At 49.3% G+C, this 18500-nt stretch overlaps 1 protein-coding gene across 1 annotated transcript in view; it reads left to right on the plus strand.

Annotated features, from left to right (window-relative positions):
- Positions 1 to 18500, plus strand: part of VPS50 (VPS50 subunit of EARP/GARPII complex) — an 821620-nt gene that overhangs the window by 755020 nt on the left and 48100 nt on the right. The window lies entirely within an intron of this gene.

An 18500-nucleotide genomic window follows, 5' to 3' on the forward strand; every position in this document is an offset into this window, starting at 1 on the left:
CTTTTTTAGTGGAATATAGCGATAGATCGATAGATAGATAGATAGATAGATAGATAGATAGATAGGCGGATAGATAGACGGATAGATAGACTGATAGATAGACTGATAGATAGACTGATAGATAGATAGACAGATAGATAGACAGATAGATAGAGTGGCTTAGTATTTAGTGAACACGTATTCAAGCGGTGCACCTTGCACTAATTCAGGCAACCCATATGGTAATTTTAATGGTCTTTGATAATTATAGAAGGCTCTCAAAGTGGTAGCTGTGGAGAGCGACCTTCGGGCTTATCTTGAAGGAGTGTATAGCAAGTTGTTTTATCAGTTCAACCTGTAGTGTATGTTAGATTAAAGGAAATCACAGTGTTTAGCAAAAAAAGTATTTTAATTTCAGCACAATATCACTGTCACATTGGTATATCTCCTATCTGGAGATATCAACACAATACACAAGAATGCAGCAAAAGCACTCAGAAAAGTAGCACAAAATATAGAGGTCTCCAGGGGGTAGACAAAAGCATATACTAAGAAAGTGGACTGCCAACTGCAAAGGAGAACGGGACTTGGATCAGGAGACCCAGAGGAGCTGGGGATACAAGAAACCACCAGAGATAAGTACCCAGTAACCTTAAGGAGGCTGTGCGTAGGACGGAAACACAGCCGCATGCCCAATGGAAGTATATGGAGAAGTTGCGGTTGCAGTTTTGAAGAAGGACCCTTCCCAGATGATCCCGAAGAAACCCTTTGAAAGACACTTGTGGATGCCCCTTAAACCAGGATGCCTACACCAGGGAAGCCGGGTGCATATGGATGAAGTGACGTCGAACCTGCCGTAGAAAACAGTGGACGACTTTGAAGAAGATGCCTCTAGTGAAGACTGTGAAGGAGTCTGGTAGAATCCAACGGTGGATTCTGGAAGTGCGGAAACTGCAAGCAGAGGGAGGAGAGTCGTTGCCACTCAGTGGTGGCCAGGAGGAATGGAGACACAATGCCTACTAATGTTTGGAGGTTCTGAAGCGTCAACTGTGACCTTGTCACTGCAGCTTTGAGGACCAGGCAACACTGAGGAAGATCAGAAGCCATGCACGACCTGTCCCACGTCGAATGTCAGTGACTAGGTGATCGGTGTCCAGTGGGAGCACCAACATGCTTTGGTAGCAGTAACTGGTGTGGACGTTGGTACCAGCAAGGTCCAAGGGACTCGCCAACAGCAGGAGAGTCAGAGCAGGCCCGAGCAAGCAGGAGAGCCCACTGAAGCAAGAAAAGACACTCTGGAGGACCCACAGGAGACGCAAGAGGACCTCAAGCAGCTCACCAAAGATGGAAGCCCATAGGGCAGAGGATGTTGATCTTGGAGGGAAAAGGTGCTGGAGGCTGGAGCTTCTTGTTCCCCAAAGATCTCTGGAGTGCAGAGCCAACAAGCCTTGGCAATGGTATGTCAACGCAGTGCACAGGGGTTTGGTCGCAGTGGTTCCAACGAAGGATACTGGCGTCAAAATTGCAGAGAGGACAGGTCAGAACTAGAGGAAGTTGCAGAACCACCACTTGGGTTGCTTAGCTTCAGGAAGTCCATAGGACGACAGGAGTAGTAGACCGGTCAGCTTCGTTGCAGTGCCTGCAGAGCCAGGGAGTGACTCCTTCACTCCAAGAAAGATTTCTTTGGGTGCCCTTGATGCCCACAGTTCTGTTGAAGTTCCTGGAAGAAGCACAGACGACGAAGAAGATTGAAGAACAGCGAGACCAGGAGCAGCAGGGGTCTTCCTTGCTACAGTCTCCATTCCAGTCGAAGTCCAAGTGTCCAGACGATTGAAGAACAAAGTAGTTTCAGGATTGAGTCTTGTCCCACAACGAATCTGAGGACCCACCCACAGTGGAGTCCTTCAATACCCTAAGGAAAGGTTTAGGACGAATCTGGGGTCCCTCAAAGAGAAGGTGCTGGACAGAGGGGAGGTTATACTCCCATGTCCTTTGTCCAGTTTCATGCCAGAGAGGGAGCCAAGGGCTTCCTGAACTGGTTCAAACTGGAGTATGCAAGGAGTGAGCCAGATGTGCACTTCAAAGCAGTCTGTTGGTGCTTGCAAGCACCCCTACCCCAGCCCAATACACTAAGGCCTTCCTGGGAGGTGGTCACACCTCCTTGTGACATGACACCTATTGTCCTACCTTCCACTGCTTGAGCTCAGCTCAGCAGCAGGAGGGTAGAATCTTGTCTGTGGTTGACGGCAGACCCTGAAAGGCTGTTACTGGGAAAACATAGGGGTCCCCTCAGGAGTCCCCCAGTACATGGGATCATACGTCCAAAACTGGAATCAGTGTTGGGGTATGATTCCAACATGTTTGATACTAAACATGACCATGTTCGGTGCAGCCGCTATATAGTTAGACATCGCGTAATGACTGATGTCCACTGTATGTCTAAAGAATGTCCTGACTCCTACCCCTCGGCGTCATCGCCTATTTAGGCTCCGCCCACTTTCGCCTCGCGATTAACCAAAGCCCTGTGGCAGAGGGCAGAGGTTTAGCGCGCTGAGCGCTGTGAAGCCTTATATTTTTAACTTTGTTTTGCTTGCCTCTCTGCTGCTGAGTGCTAGCAGCTTTAAAACTTCATTTCCCCCGCTGACTACAAGCGGTGAGTGGCACACCTTGTGTTTTAACTTTCCTCCCCCACCCCGCCCTCCTGACTCCTCCCCCTCGGCGTCATCGCCTATTTAGGCTCCGCCCACTTTTGCCTCGCGATTAACCAAAGCCCTGTGGCAGAGGGCAGAGGTTTAGCGCGCTGAGCGCTGTGAAGCCTTATATTTTTAACTGTGTTTTGCTTGCCTCTCTGCTGCTGAGTGCTAGCAGCTTTAAAACTTCATTTCCCCCGCTGACTACAAGCAGTGAGTGGCACACCTTGTGTTTTAACTTTCCTCCCCCACCCCGCCCTCCTGACTCCTCCCCCTCGCCGTCATCGCCTATTTAGGCTCCGCCCACTTTTGCCTCGCGATTAACCTAAGCCCTGTGGCAGAGGGCAGAGGTTCAGCGCGCTGAGCGCTGTGAAGCCTTATATTTTTAACTTTGTTTTGCTTGCCTCTCTGCTGCTGAGTGCTAGCAGCTTTAAAACTTCATTTCCCCCGCTGACTACAAGCGGTGAGTGGCACACCTTGTGTTTTAACTTTCCTCCCCCACCCCGCCCTCCTGACTCCTCCCCCTCGGCGTCATCGCCTATTTAGGCTCCGCCCACTTTTGCATCGCGATTAACCAAAGCCCTGTGGCAGAGGGCAGAGGTTTAGCGCGCTGAGCGCTGTGAAGCCTTATATTTTTAACTTTGTTTTGCTTGCCTCTCTGCTGCTGAGTGCTAGCAGCTTTAAAACTTCATTTCCCCCGCTGACTACAAGCGGTGAGTGGCACACCTTGTGTTTTAACTTTCCTCCCCCACCCCGCCTTCCTGACTCCTCCCCCTCGGCGTCATCGCCTATTTAGACGGGCCCCATGCGTCAGCGCAGCGGACGAGCGCAGCGGGCGCGACGTAGGCGCGCCGGAGTCGCACCAGAGTCAAGCCCGTCTGCGCCCGTCCGCGCCAGGACGGGCCTAGGGCCTAGGGATGTGGATACTACCATCTCCTATTCATCCCCCGCCCTTATGCACCTTCGAGCTGCTGACTGCCCCCTATCGTTTGACACCTGGACGCGGATCACTACTTTAGGAATCACTGGTAATCTACCCCCCCACCTTGGCCCACTCACTCCCCCCACTTCCCTCACTATTCCTGAGTCGCAGATCCGCCTACTATATTTGAACACTCGTTCTTTAGTCAGGCATCAAACTGATATTTTCCATCTACTTACGACTGAAAGACCTGACGTTCTTTTACTTTCTGAGACCTGGCTTACGGACGACTCCCTCCCGGACATACTGGCAGCATTACCTCCTGACTACTGCCTGCTTAACACCAACCGCCATGGGGGTCGCCCTGGAGGAGGGGTCGCGGCGGTAATACGTAAGGATATTCAGGTTATCACCCCCACTTCCATGACTTTTCCCGATGTAGATAACCTTGTCTTCAGTCTTGGAACTGAGGTGGGCGCTGTTACCTTTATGGTACTTTACCGCCCCCCACAATCCATGCCCTCTTTCCCCGCACTGTTTATTGAGCAGCTTGCTAGCATTGCTACCTCTTCTCCTCGCATAGTTATTGCTGGGGACTTTAATTATTGGTTTCAGCACAGGGACGCTGGCCCCCACGCCCTCGAATTGTTTGAAGGTCTCTCGAGCCTGAACTTCAGCCAGTTAGTCACCTCCCCCACCCATAGTGGTGGCCATATACTTGATCATATCTGGGTCTATGGGGTGAAGCCCTCCCACCCGCTTATTACACCTTGCGTGTGGTCGGACCACCGCCTTATCGACACCACCATTTCGATGGCTGGTCAGGTCAGGATCCCTTCGCGGGAGGGTGGCATGGCTCGTAAGTGGAAGGCCGTCGATTCTTCCAAACTGCTAACTTATCTGTCTCGCACACGTCCGCCTCCCCCCAATAACCCTGACATTAATGAGCTAGATGGGCAAGTCTCTAACTGGCTCATATCAGCCAGCGACATCTTTGCCCCACTAATTAAGTTCCCTCGCTCTCGTCATAACCATTCTCATAAATGGTTTACTCCACTCCTTAAAACTTTACAGTTAGAACTTCGTCAATTCGAACGCAGATGGAGAAGAGACTACTGCCCGTCAAGTAGAGATATCTATGTGGCAGCTCGTAATAGGTACAAATCTGCTATCTCTGCAGCCAAGAAAGCCTATGTCTCCGAGCGTATCCTGTCAGCTCCCTGTAAGTCGAAGGAGATCTTTAGAGTTCTGGACGAGTTCACGTCTGACGCCAGAACGCTTTTGTCCCAGGCCCCTACCCAGGAATCTTGCAATGCACTTAGCACTTTTTTTTTACAGAAGATTGTTTTGATTAAGGGCACTATCCCGGTCATTTCATTGGATGCTGTTCCCATCACATCCCCTCATAATGCTTTCTCTATCACCCAGCTTCCCCCACTAGACGCTATATCTTTAGCCAACCTGGCTGCCCGGATCAAGTCTGGCTCCCCTGACGACCACTGTCCACCTTCTATACTTTGCGACATCTGCCACTCTTTACCCGACTGTATCCTTCCTCTGCTCAATTCTTCTCTTCTTTCCGGGACGGTACCCAGCTCCTTCAAGGAGGCCGTTCTAGTGCCTCTGTTGAAGAAGCCTGGAGCCGACCCTGCCGTCCCGGCAAACTATCGTCCTATCTCTCTCTTACCTTTTTTCTCAAAAATCTTGGAAGCCCATGTCACTGCCTGTCTCTCGGGGTTCATCGAGAGTTCCATCTTTCTCGAGGCCAACCAGGCCGGCTTCCGCCCTGGTCACTCTACGGAGGCTGTGATCCTGGCTGTCCTAGACGCCTTGAGAGACGGAGCTGACAAGGGTACCTCCCAGGCCCTGGTATTATTAGATCTGTCGGCCGCTTTCGACACGGTGGACCATAACATCCTCCTCCACCGTGTCGAACAGGCCGGCATCCAGGGCCTGGCGCTGGCCTGGGTGAAATCTTTCCTTATGGGGAGATCCCAGTCCCTCAGCCAAGGTACATTTAGGGCCCCTAGGGAACATCTGCCTTGTGGGGTCCCTCAGGGCTCCTCTCTATCCCCTCTTCTTTTCAATCTCTATCTTCGCCCTCTTCTTTCTTCTTTGAGGCAGTGGGACGTCCGCGTCTTCAATTACGCGGACGACCTACAACTCATTTTCTCTCTAAACTCTCCTTCTTCTATCCCCACTTTTCAGGCAGTCATGTCCCATATCTTCCAGTGGATGTGTCAGAACCAGTTGAAATTGAACCCCGGTAAGACGGAGCTCCTCCTGCCGGGTAAGAGCGCCGTCCACTGGGGTCCACATTTCTGGCCGACAGAGCTTGGCTTTCCTCCCTCCCCGGTAACCTCGGTGAAAAGCCTCGGGGTCACTATTGACGCTGGGCTCTCTCTGGGGCCGCAGGTGGGGACAGTGGTTTCCTCCTGCATGTTCCAGCTGCGCAGGATCAGGAAGGTGGCCTACCTTCTCACTCCCGATGCCTTGCTTCAAGTCATCATGGCCCTTGTTCTCTCCCGCCTGGATTTTTCAAATTCCATCTACTACGGCTTGCCCAAATGTTCCATCAATAGGTTGCAAGTCATTCAAAACCAGGCGGCGAGACTGGCCCTCGGGATTCCGAAGTGGCAGTCCGCCAAACCCCTCCTTATCAAGCTACACTGGCTCCCGGTCAGCCTAAGGGCTGCCTTTAAGGTTGGCTGTCTTATTTTCAAATCTCTCTCTGGTTCCTGTCCCGCCTTTCTGAAATCCCTTATCTGCCCCTACTGTCCCTCACGTAACCTTAGATCACTTCACTTACATCTTCTGGTGGTCCCTCCCTTCAAACTCTGTAGATCTGGGGGTCGAAGATTTGCCTTTCTCGGCCCCAAACTTTGGAACTCTCTCCCCCTCTCAGTTAGGACTTCCGGTACTCTCATTCAATTTCGCAAATCATTAAAAACCTGGCTTTTTTCACAATCCCGCTAAATTCCCTCTGTTTCCTCAGCACCCTTTCAGCGCCATGATACCTCCGGTGACAGTGCGCTATATAAAATCCCCTTAACATAAAACATAACATAACATAACAGACTGCACTTACAAAGCCTGGAGAATCAACTCCGGGGTCTTTAGGGGTGTCCGTCATACTTGTAGCCAACCACCCTTCCCTCAGGACTGAAGGGCCTGCATAGAGGTGACTTATAGGTTTTAAGTGCAGTGACCTCAGTTATAAGGAAACTTGCATCTCTTGTAAGAGGTGCAAGCACCAACTCACACAGGCTTCAATGGCAGCCTTTAGTCACAGATTAAGTAGGCTCCCATGGGTGGCACAATATATGGTGGAGCCCATGGGGACCCCTGGTGTACCTATACCCTGGGTACCTTATTATCATATATAAGGGAGTTACAAGGGTACACCAGTAGCCAATTGTGGAGGTACCAAAGTGCTTACCATTTTAATTTAGGAGGAAAAGCATTGTTGCTGGGGTCTGGATTAGCAGGATCACAGCAGACTAGGTCAAAAACACACGGACACCAAGCAAAAAGTGGCAGTAGCATGAAAGTAGATCCTACTTTTGGATGGATGGATTGATGGATGGGTAGACCAACTGTTCCAAAGGAAAAGCATTTTTTGTGTTCCTAATAACTTGACTCACGAATCTCCACAAAAACTTGCAAAAAGATGCTACTTTTTAATTGGTTAATGCTTGGAAAGTTTCTGGGTGATCCGTCAAGTGGGGGCCAAGAAAATAGAAGGGGTCCCAAAATGCAAAATCCCCATGCGTTTTCCATTGACTTCTTTAAGACGCGCTACCACAAAAACTGCTGAACGGAATTACATAAAGTTAGTCCGGTAGCTAGATCTTAGTCCTGCGAGTGTGATTTTTGTGATTTGGTGTCAATCCAATCATTAGCTTCTATTTTTTTTCAGAAATGAAGGGTAAAAAATATTTGTACATCTGATAAAGACATCTATCCGCAAATTCCTTACCTTTGAATTTTCCAGGCATCAGACTGGATCCGCAAGATTTTTCTTCGAGCCATACCTCAGCTCGCCAGTAGGAGGATCAGTCAACTTTGCATTAAGTCATCTGCACCGTTGTGATCTCTGTGTCATATATATAGGCACCACCTCAGGGCGCTGACGTCAGTTCTTTTTTTTCCCACGCCAGCTAGCGCAGATCCGTGAAGAGAGCTACCATCTGTGACGTTTTCAACATTTTGTCGACCATTTTGTCGACCCTTTTTTGGTGTGTAGGTTTTTCCTAACATGTCCAAAACGAATTCTGCCTTGCGGTGTCTGTCAACGTGCCATTTCTGCGGCAGGCCCACACCTGGTTTGTCTCTGGTGCTGCCTTGAGTGTGACATCAATTCGAAGTTGTGTTCCTCCTACTGGGCCATGGCTTCAAAAGCTGTGAGGGAGCGGTTCCTAAAGCTGCTTGCGGGCTGGTGCTCGGCACCATGTATTACTCCTTGTAGGTCTTATTCACGGTCCCAGTCGAGAGGGAGGTCCGAGCACTGTTCCCGGAGTCCCAAGTCCTTGTCCTCCCACTCGACATCATCGAGTTGGTCAGTTAAGAAGCACAAAAAAACAAAAGAAGTAAAATCATGCTTCGACTTCTCCCTTTCTATCGGCTGACTTGATGGAGGAGTCTTGGCATTCTACTCCTCGTTCCTTTGAACCTATGCCTAGGTCGACTCCACGTTCCCCACCTTCCTGAACGCTGGAGCGCCCCCTCCCAGCTGAAAGAACTTTACTGATGCCATGTGCCTCATATTTGGGCAGCCTGACCCTACTGGCACAGCTGTGGCCCCGGAGGCACAGAGGGTATTCCATTGGATTCTGCGCTGGCAGCTCTGGCCTTGATAACCTCCCCCCCATGGATTCAGCGATGGATCTGTACCAATGCCGGTCATGCCATTGAGCCCTTCCCCGGCACTGGCCTCCACGCAGAGACTCCCAACAGTGCCCTCTGGCAGCACCAGCCAGTGGACTGCTTACCTCTCCAGATTCTGGCCTACTTTCTCCTCGTACCATGGCTATGGAGGAGGGAGCATCATATGCTATGGTGCTGCGAAGAGCAGCTGAAGTCCTGAACCTTCAGTTCCCTTCCATGGCAGTCAAGACGAATATCTTTCTTGCAACTCTTACTGCCCTTCAAAGTTCCCTTAACAGATGTCTTTCTGGTAAAACTGGTCCAAGCCTGCCGCCATTGCCCTGCTCTAGGGGACCCAAATTTCAACACCCTACTCATGAGAGCTTAGTGGTCCTAACCTGTACGTCCCACAGCCTATTCCCTTCTGCACCCCTGACAGGGAATCCAAGAAGCTGGACAGTTGGAGTAAAAAAATAGTTTCTTCCGCTAGCCTTGCATTGCGGTTGGTGAACACTGCATGCCTATTGAGCCATTACTCCCTCTCCCTGTGGGAAACTGTTGCACAGATGCTGCTACAGGTCACTGGGGAGGCCTGGACTATCCTCTCCCCATGATGCCATGTGTCTCATATGTGGGCAGCCTGACCTTACTGGCACAGTTGTGTGCCCCGGAGGCACAGAGGGGACTCCATTGGATTCTGCGCTGGCAGCTCTGGCCTTGATAACCTCCCCCCCATGGATTCAGTGATGGATCTGTAACAATGCCGGTTGTGCCATTGAGCCCTTCCCCGGCGCTGGCCTCCACGCAGAGACTCCCAACAGCACTCTCTGGCAGCACCAGCCAGTGGACTGCTTACCTCTCCAGATTCTGGCCTACTTTCTCCTCCTACCATGGCTATGGAGGAGGTAGCATCGTATGCTATGGTGGTGCGAAGAGCTGCTGAAGTCCTGAACCTTCAGTTCCCTTCCATGGCAGTCAAGACGAATATCCTTCTTCCAACTCTTGCTGCCCTTCAATGTTCCCTTAACAGATGTCTTTCTGGGGAACCTGGTCCAAGCCTGCCGTCATTGCCCTGCACCAGGTGACCCAAATTTCAACACCCTACTCTTGAGAGCTTAGTGGTCCTAGCCTGTACGTCCCACAGCCTGTTCCCTTGTGCACCCCTCGACAGTGAATCCAAGAGGCTGGACATTTGGGGGGAAAAAATAGTTTCTTCCGCCAGCCTTGCATTGCGGTTGGTTAACACGGCATGCCTATTGAGCCATTACTCCCACTCCTTGTGGGAAACTGTTGCACAGATGCTGCCACAGGTCACTTGGGAGGCCTGGACGATCCTCTCCCAAGCAGTATCTGATGGGAGAGATGAGGCAAAGTACACCATCATTGTGGTCTTGTCACAACAGATTTGCGGGGCAGAGCGATTTTATCACTATATCAGACGAGAGAGATGCAGCATCCATTCATTCTGGGCTTGATACGACCAACTCTCTGGGCAGAGCTATGTCATTGGCAGTGGCTGTTCGACATCGCACCTGGCTGAGAATGTCTGGCTTTTCTGAGGATGTCCAGGCTTCCCTTATGGACATGCCCTTTGATGGCACTCATCACTACGGAAACAAGGCAGACCTGGAGCTGGAAAGCTTTCAAGACACACAGGCTACGGCCAAGTTCTTAGGCATCTCAGTGGCCACACATCCTTCGTCTGGTTTTCAGCCACACCAGCCATATCTCAGCCATAAGACCGCACAAGTTCAGCAGCATCTGCACAGCCATGTGTGGCTCATTCCGGGCCCGTTCGCTGGGCGGCCAGAAGTCTTGTCAGTCCACCATGCCACCTGCAACCTCAGCCTCCAAACCTTCCTTGGCTGGCCTTTCCAGATCATGAGTGGCCAGTAGGTGGCAGGATCAGCCATCACCTCCACTACTGGTAAAATAATCACTTCAGACAGGTAGGTTCTCCAGATAATCCATAGGAGCTACTCCCTCCCCTTCAGTACTACCCTTCCCTCCATGCCTCCAACTTACAATAGGCTGACAGAGGATCACCTGACTTTTTATCAGGAGGAAGTTATGACTCTCTTGCACAACGCATCCCCTGAGAGGGTTGGAAAGCCAGAACTAGTCTGTGGTTTTTATTCCTGCTACTTTCTTGTCCCGAAAAAGGACAAGGTTCTTCGTCCTATACAAGATCTGCGAGACCTCAGCTACGTCCTCAAAAAGGAAAAGCTCAAGATTGTCACTGTAGCTCAGGGGTGGTCTACCCTGCACCCAGGAGACTGGGCGGTAGCGTTGGACCTGCAGGATGCTTATTTTCACATTCAGGTCCTGCCTGCTTATCGCAGCTACCTGTGGTTTATGGTAGGCCACAAGCAGTTTCTGTTCACCATGCTCCCCTTTGGCTTTACCGGCACCCCTCAGGTGTTCACCAAGGTGATGGTGGTGGTTGCAGCTCATCTGCGCAGATCTTGGGTGCCGGTCTTCCCCTATGTTGAAGGCAGGCTCTCCCCAGGCTGTTGTCTCTCACCTCCTGACTATGGCAAGCCTCCTGCCTTTGCTGGGGTTCACTATCAATGTGTCAAAGTCACACCTGACTCCCTCTCAGACGTTCCCTTTCATCGTAGGTGTTCTGAACACAGTACATTTTCAGGCCTATCCTCCGGAACGGCGAGTCCAGGGTATATGATACCAATGTTTGAGCCACTATCCTGCATTTCAATGAGGCTGACTCGCTGCTGGGCTTCATAGCCTCCTGCATCCTGCTAGTAACAAATGCTAGATGCAGGCTCTGCAGTGGGACTTGAAGTTCCAGTGGGCGCAGCATCATAAGGAGAATCTCTCAGACATAGTCCAGATCTCGGAGGGAACTGCAAAGGACCTGCAGTGGTGGCTAACGAACCTTGATTGGGTCAGAGGCAGACCTCTCTCTCTTCACTAACCAGATCTCACATTAGTGACAGATGTATCACTATTGGGATGGGGCAGCCACCTGGAAGAGGTGGAGGAAAGAGGAATCCGGTTTACGGCAGAATACGGACTCCACATCAACCTGTTGGAGCTCCTAGCGATTCGACTGGTATTAAAAGCCTTCCGGCCCTCCATCAAGGGAAGGCTAGTACAAGTGTTCATGGACAACACCACCACCAGGTGGTAATGCAACAAACAGAGCGAGGTGGGTCCGTGGGCCCTTTGTCAAGAGGCCTTGCGTCTCTGGACATGGCCGGAACAGCAGGGCATTTGTCAGCAGTTCAGAGACTCTTTGTCTTGAGTGGATCTCAGGCCTCCTGTACCCCTTTCCGCTCATACCACTCCTGCCCAGAATTCTCAAAAAGATGAGGAATGACCAGGCACAAGTCATCCTTGTGGCTCCAGATTGGCCTCGGAGAGTCTGGTACCACCAACCTCTAAACATGAGCATCAATCCTCCGATCAGGTTGCCCCTTCAGTAGGATCTTCTGTCACAGTAGCAGGGGAGGGTCCTCCACCCGAACCGGTCAACTCTTACCCCTCTTGTGTGGAGATAGAGCGGCAGCAGTAAATAGCTTTAAATCTTCCTCCCGGAGTTTGTAATGTTATTCTGGCAGCCAGGCTTCCCTCCACTAAGACGGTATACACCTGCTGATGGAAAAGGTTTGCATCATATTCTACAGAAAAGTCAACCCTCTTTCTGCCTCTCTCTCTGATATTTTACTTTTTATTTTAACCCTTGCCGAGCAGGGCACTACTCTGGGCACTTTGAAAGAGTATCTGTCTGCCTTATCCGTCTACTTGCGACTGCCTGACCAACCCTCCTATTTAAATCTCTCATTGTGAATAGATTTATCAAAGGTCTTGTATATATGTTCCCTCTGTCCCATTTCATTATGCCTAGGTTAGACCTTAATTCGGTGCTCACATTTCTGATGTGTGCTTCCTTAAAGCCTTTACATAACTGTCCCCTCAGGTTACTCACCATCGAAACAGCCTTTTTGTGGCCATTACATTGGCTAGGATGGTGAGAGCTGCAGGCTTTATCATCTAAGCCTCCCTTCCTTTCAGTTTTTCCTGACAAACTGGTGCTTTGCACTAGGGTCTCTTTCCTGCCAACAGTTGTAACATCATTTCATGTGGGCCAATCTGTCACCTTGCCCACTTTCTAGGCTCCTCCACAGCCCTCTAAAGAAGAGGAGCGACTCCACCTTCTGGAACCAAAAAGAGCATTGTCGTTCTACCTTGCCTGCATAAGAGAATTCCGGGCAGACCACCAAATGTTCGCGGGGTATGTTGGTGTGAAGAAAGGTCAGGCGGTGCAGAAACAGATCATTTCTCGATGGGCCGTTCTCTGCATCAAGATCTGTTATGCACTGGCGAAGATACAGCCTCTTGAAGGCTTAAGAGCTAATTCCACTAGAGCTAAGGTTGCAACCACTGCATTAGCCCATGCAGCTCTAGTTCAGGCAGGCAGAAGCGTAGGCGTCCCTGCATACGTTTACCAAGCATTGCTGTCTGGACAGTCAGGAACGGGCATTTCACCTGTTTTGGCCTGCAGGACTTCTTAGTCAAATTTGTCCACAGACCCACCTCTAAGGATGGTATGGCTTGGGTATCGATTCAAAGGTAAGGTATCTGCAGCTAGATGTCTCTAACAAATGAACAGGTTACTTCCCCTCAGTAATGCCTTATCTGGTAGAGACAATATCTAGCCGCAGATTCCTTACCGACCTACCCATCCTACCCGATCTACGTACAGATTTCTAGGGTCCGGGCTGATCCCTTTCGGGGTCCTAATTTGGAGTGTCAGTGCACTTCATGGTTCTGTGCATCTTGCATGGAAAGTCATGAAAAGTAACTGAGTCAGTGCATCGAGATGGCGCCTATATAGGTGACAAAGACGTCACTTCCGGCGCGGAGGACGCCACGCAGAGCTGATGATGCCACCTACCGGCATGCAGGGGCACTGCTCATGAAAAATATTCCAGATCCAGTCTGATGTCTAGGGATATTCAAAGGTAAGGAATCAGCGGCTGTATATTTTCTCTACCAAGTAAGTAACTTATTCATGTTGTATTTGAACATATGAAACCCAGACAAACTGACCCTGGGTCTGCTTTCCCCAGAGATATATGTTCTTGTGTGAGGGGGTAGGGGTAAAATGTCGCCTTCTGATGGGTACTTCTAATTCCAAATTCTTCACCTTTAGACTTTCCCTAGGCATACTGAATCTGTAAGATTTTAATAACATTGCTGTGGTGCCCCTGTAGGTGGTGCTGTACGTCTCCACGTTCACTTTGTTCCACCCAGAAAGTGATGGTGGAGCCACAAATAACCACCACCCTTGCACATCAGCCTTACTTACTTTCTTTTCACGTCTTTAGATGCAGATACAGAGCTCGTGTCCAACTTTTTCCTCATCTGTAGATTCGTTTTCTTCTCATTATTTTTTCCCACAGTGTGCAAGAGAGTCATGTCTCCTCCAAAAACTACACAGGTTAAGCTTTACAAGGACTGTGGCAAACAGATGTCTCTAACAGACCCTCGCGAGGTTTGCCTCTGGTGTCTGGGTTCAGGGAATAACTCCAACTCCTTCAAAGAGTGTGCCCAACAAAGCACAGGTCATCAGGAGCAGCGCACTACCAGGTCCCCTCCCCCTGCTGCTTCAGCCTCCAAGTTTTAGTTTACCCTTAGTGGCACACGGCCACACTGTGAGCGGCAGGATCAGGCATTTCCTCCAAAGGTGGCTAAAGATAAAGTCTTGCAGAAGTGCAGGCCAAAAGCTATTTTGTCCAAAGAAGCCATGGGGAGGGTTTGGCTATGGAAATTGGGACTGGCTGCTACTCCTGGTATTTCCTTGCACCAAAGGAATATAGAGGTCTTTGTACTATTTTAGATCTCCACTTCCTGAATACTTTGTTGTGGAAGGACAGATTTTAGATACTCTTGCTAGCCTAGGTTCGGCCTACCCTGGATTCAGGTTGCTGGATGGTGGCTTTGGACCTGCAGGATGCCTACTTTAATGTACTGCCCTGCAGTCTCACAGACTCTAATTGCGCTTCAAGGTGGGTTTGGAACATTTTCAATTTGGTGTGCTGAGTGATCTGTTATTGAATCTTTACTCGGCCCAGAAATGTCCTACACAGTTTTGTTTCAGTGCTGCTATATTTTTGGGGTTGTTTTAAAGCAAGGAAGATATTTGTAGGCGAGTTTTCCATTGTTTGATGAATGTATTCCCTTTTTAGGTCGAGCGTCAGCGAAAGACCTATTGTGGCCCGTATTTGGGAATGTAGACACGAGAGGGTGCACGAGCGCAAATTTGACCTCGTGGGCGCGCACGGCGCCGTGCCCCTCTCGTGCCTCACATTCCCGTGCGCACACAGCCAGCCCCCACACCCCTGCACACACGCCACACAGGCACACGTACACACGCTGCCGCCCCCCCCTCCACCACCACCACACACACATACCGCCCCCACCACACACACACATACAGACACGCACGCATACACACGCCGCCGCCCCCCTGCACGCACACACAGACACACACACCCGCCCCATGCATCGGGAGATCTGCCATCCCCCCCGAATCTCGGTACTTACTAGTTAGGCGCCGGAGCGGTCAGCGGAATCCCCACCTCTTCCTCCTCGTACTCCGGCCCGTCTAGAGTCAGGCTCCTCTGAGACCCAAGGCGCGCGACACGGCACAGGGAGGCGGTGCGCGCCAGGCTTCGTCGCTGCCTGGAACATGTGCGCGCACTTCCCAGCCTGTCGCGAGCACGCCTCCTCGGCGCAGAGTGTGGTTTTTGATTGCGCAACAGTCCCGACTCTGCTACGTGTGCTCCTGAGTTCCGGTGAAGAAAAGGGTTGTGCAGTGACGGCTGCGCGAGCCAGAGACCTGAGACACTGAGTCGGCCAAGTGACAGTCAGAACAGAAGATTAAAAAACAATTATGATGGCATTGATACCCGCCCCCGTGCTGCAGCCCTTAGTTTGGTGTACTGTTGTGCCGGTTGGCGGGACATTGAGATTGGGGCATTGGGCTGGATTTGGTTGTTCGAGGGTAGGGGCTGTGCGGCAGCATGCACAATTTTTATACAAATTGCCACGCCCCGGCACACCCGCCCGAGTCATCGTCATTAAAGACAGGGGCCGCAGCAAGACGACGTTGAGGGCAGCCAGCCAGTGTAGCACGAGGCCCAGGCCAGCCTAAATCAGTGAATAAAGGCTCCAAGGCAGTGTTCCCCAGCCCACCATGTAACCGTAAGTAAGACTAAATTTAGCAGTATTGCAGTAACTTAAATTAAATAAACAGTAGTAGTAGCCTCGCTTTGTCTTTACTGTCCTCCCCCATCCTGTGGCGTAGGTTGGGCTGCCAATTGAGCCTCTTGCTGTGGCTCTGCACCAGCGCTTGTGTACAGGGCTCGGAGGCTGTTGAGCTTCGTAACTCCTGTATAATGATTTTCTTGCTCCGGTGAATACCACAAAGTCAAACATTTGTTGGCGCTATTTCATGTTGTACTGTCCACCCCACCGAAAATGTTATTTATCGCCCTAGCGCACAAAACGGACGTAAATGATTGAAATAATTCCTTGGGCGCAATGGGAGTTCTAGTTTTGGAGCTGCGATGGCCTAGTCGGAATGGTCAATCCGATGCAAGCATAAATAGCCCATTGCCATTGCAACACTGAGAGTGAAGCGCAGGCAGCTTGCGCAGTCACATTCCTGCCATCCGCAGCCTGCTCTCAGCCCCGCACTTGTGAGACAAGGAGCTGCCGAGCTAGAAGCCCAACCCTTAAAAGCATGATTTGAGGCTTTGTTTGGGAGTGGGGGGCAATAGAGCAGTAGTAGTTTAATGGCAGTTTGAACCTGCTTCTCCAGTGCCAAAATTGGCAGCTCTGGCCATTACGCCATATCCTCTCTAACTTTCAAGGTTAGTTGTTGGTTCCGTTTAAGCCGGCGGAGAGGCGCTAACAGGAGTTGCAGGAGGGCTGGTGCAAGCTACCTCCTACCTAAAGAGAGCACCGGCACTTATTCTTTTTAAAATTAACCACTGGCTCGGAGCAATATTACATATCGCATTATATAGGCATCCATTATCATGTAAGGCAACAGGGAAAACTTGCTGCACGTCACAGGAATATATTGCTCAAAATTCGATCGTACACAACTTACAATCGTTGGAATTGTGCGCATTAAAACCTCTTTATCAGCGCGATTGGCTGATGTTGAAGTCTGGTACGCAACAACTGGTTCAAATATGTTAGCTCAATGTTTCACGCTTTATTACAAATGTCACCAAAAAAATGTTAATATTTCACTTCTGTTCATTGTATTTTATTGTGAGGAAAATCCAAGAACATAATCTTCCCAAAAGTTATTTACAAAAATGTAAGCTAGTGCCATTATAAATTACAATAACTTTTATTTAACTATTAATTATTGAAAAAAATAAAAGGCCATTGTTCTTTGTAATATCAATACATCTAAGTCATGTAAATACAACACATATTTCATTATAAATTCTAAAGATGTCACATTTGCAAAAGTTAAAACTATTGGCATTATAAATGACAAAGCTATTCATTTCGCTATTCTCAAAACCAACACATAAATAAAAAATTTGTCATTTACAATACTAATAGCTCAAACTTTCCTAATGCGAGACCTATTGCATTGCAAATGCTTGTTTACACTCTAATGTCCTAAGGCTTTTTATTTAATTTTGCGGCTCTTACTTTGCTGTGCCACTCTTCTCCAAGAGGGTGCATTGTTTACATTCAACTGTGCAACGTGAAATGATGCCTTTTCTCTTTAGGTGTCTGTGGTACTCTTCAGGAGTTGCGGTGTATTCTCTACACAGCACCCAACCCAGAAAGTGTTATGTGCGAGTTTCTCATGATATACAGAAAATATAAGGTTTTGATACGTTTCAATGTGCACAATAAATTGTAATCTAACTAAAGCACTGCGATTACACCTGCTTTTTCTATCATACTTTTCTGACTGATTCAGATATTATATTAAGGCCTGTGCACACTTCAAAATTGTATAATCTGCCCATATTACAAATTGCCTGACTCGGAGGATTCAGGGCAACTTTAGGGATGTGCAAAGATTTTATTCCACAAGCCTATTCTTATACTAATTGGTTTCTGATTTTTTTTGTTTTTTTGCCCATAGTCTGTGGGGATTCCTACTATTCCTGTGCTTACACACGTGCTCAGTTCTCTCTCTCTAGTGTTAGTTGTTGATGGTATCTTGGAAGCATTATGTACCTGAATGGAAACCTTACTTTCAGCTTTGTGCCACTAACTTAAAAGGGAAAACCTGACTTTGCTTTTTTTTCCTACAAGTACTTTGAAACCACTTCACGCACGTAACTCTAGTGCATATCTTACTGCATTTTTCTTCGTGAGTGACTGATTACATGTGTATGCAAAACACTTGTAAAACTTAAAATGTTCAGTTTTTCACTATAAAGCCCAAATTGCTTTGAGCTTCCCGACCTTTGTGTTTTTCTTGTGAGAAACATCCAAACTTTGTGAGAAAAATATCTCTGGAACTTTTCACACCCCTAGATTGCTGATAGGTACTTCTCACCAGAGATTCCTGCTCTTGCATCAGACCGGATCCAGAAAGTCTTTATCAGTACCTCTGCAGGCCGGTAGGTGGCGATTTGCACCAATGGTGTTACACTCCAGAAGTGATGAGTGAAGCCACATATAAGCGCTACCCATGGACACTGATTTGCTTTCCAATCCACAAGATGTGAATCTGGAGTTACCCCTTGTTTCTTCACAAAACTGTTTTCTTAAAAACATTTTCACTTTTAACCAATGTGCAAGGGAATATCACCCCCAAAAACACCATGGTGTAATCCTTGTAGAGACTTGCAAAAACAAATAACCAAACAAACGAGAGGAAAGCCCATCTCCTACCTCGCAGCCAAGGCCTTGACGGCCTTCCCTCCACCTCCACACTGCTCCAGTTCAGGAAGGACCTCAAGATCTGGCTCTTCGATGACCCCAGCACTCAAAGAAACAAATCCCCGCCCACCCCTTCCCCCTCTCCC

The sequence above is a fragment of the Lissotriton helveticus genome, chromosome 10, assembly GCF_964261635.1.
Source record: "Lissotriton helveticus chromosome 10, aLisHel1.1, whole genome shotgun sequence".
Taxonomy (NCBI): Eukaryota; Metazoa; Chordata; class Amphibia; order Caudata; family Salamandridae; genus Lissotriton; species Lissotriton helveticus.